Here is a 1,307-nt window from a genome sequence, read left to right on the forward strand (position 1 = left end):
AGGGCCGATCGGCCCTGGCCCAGCAGGTCTGCTGTGGAGGTGTGACAGGACGTGGCTCGTTCGTCAACAGGCACAGCCCAACTGGGAAACAAACTGAGGAGAACTAGATGTGGGAGGATTAGACACAGGACTGGAGATAGGTATCTTTCTGACCAGATCAACAAGCGGACCCAATTCTGCCTCCTTTACTCTCCTCCAGCAGTATCTTACCCCATTACTGGTACCTCACCCTAAGGCCAAATGTCTCCAACAGCTGTGGGGGTGCTTTGAATTTAAAAATCAGGGCTCCCATATGGTCTAGTGGTGAGGATTCCTGGTTTTCACCCAGGCGGCCCGGGTTCGATTCCCGGTGTGGGAATCCAGGGTACATTGGTACCTATTTTCAACTGCGTATTTGATAGTCCAGGATCAGTCCTGGGCTTTCCTTCCATCTCCCAGAAAATTTACTGCTGAAAGTCAAGGCATTTATGCTTCCAGATTTAAAAGTTTTAATTAAAATCCGTTTTCAATAAGTCAGGGAGAACCAAAGAGTACTTCACTCCCCAAGGAGAGGGGAGTGAAAGAGTGAAGGATGTGCCAGGCAAGAACTGGTCACAGAGACCCTTGGTGGGGTCAGGGCAGCACACCAAGGGAGCCTGTGGTCCCGGATGGGTAGTGGTTTTGGTGTGCACCTGGAAAACACAGTTACCAGTTGCCTTTTCCTTTCCATGTTCAAGTGGCTTGACAGCGATCCAGGCTCACCCCTACGTAAAAATGAATATATCTCATATTGTGCAGCTTCTTTTCTGCACCTAGGGAGGAATAACTCCATGCGCCAGTACAGGCTGGGTGCTGACCTGCTGGAAAGCAGCTCTGCAGAGAAGGATCTGGGCATGCTGGTGGACAAGTTGACCATGAGCCAGCAATGTGCCCTTGTGGCCAAGAAAGCCAATGGTCTGCTGGGGTGCATTAGGAAGAGTGTTGCCAGCAGGTGGAGGGAGGTGATCCGCCCCTCTACTCAGCCCTGGGGAGGCCTCATCTTGAGTACTGTGTCCAGTTCTGGGCTCCTCAGGACAAGAGAGACATGGAGCTACTGGAGAGAGTCCAGCGTAGGGCTGCGAGGATGATCAGAGGGCTGGAGCATCTGTCTTATGAGGAAYGGCTGCGAGAGCTGGGCCTSTTYAGCCTGGGGAAGAGAAGACTGAGGGGGGATCTTATCAATGTGTACAAGCACCTGAAGGGAGGGTGTCAAGGGGACGGGGACAAACTCTTTTCAGTTGTCCCATGTGACAGGGCAAGATGCAACAGGCACAAACTAAACCACAGGA

The 1,307-nt window shown here is 52.1% G+C and overlaps 1 non-coding gene across 1 annotated transcript; it reads left to right on the forward strand.

The window, feature by feature from the left end:
• The first annotated feature begins 286 nt into the window (after positions 1-286).
• TRNAE-UUC (transfer RNA glutamic acid (anticodon UUC)) lies at positions 287-358 on the forward strand. Its single transcript has one exon. It is a non-coding gene; the product is annotated as a tRNA-Glu (tRNA).
• The last annotated feature ends 949 nt before the right edge of the window (positions 359-1,307 follow it).

Source organism: Rhea americana, unplaced genomic scaffold (assembly GCF_003343005.1).
Source record: "Rhea americana isolate MKP2758 unplaced genomic scaffold, rheAme1 scaffold_0, whole genome shotgun sequence".
Taxonomy (NCBI): domain Eukaryota; kingdom Metazoa; phylum Chordata; class Aves; order Rheiformes; family Rheidae; genus Rhea; species Rhea americana.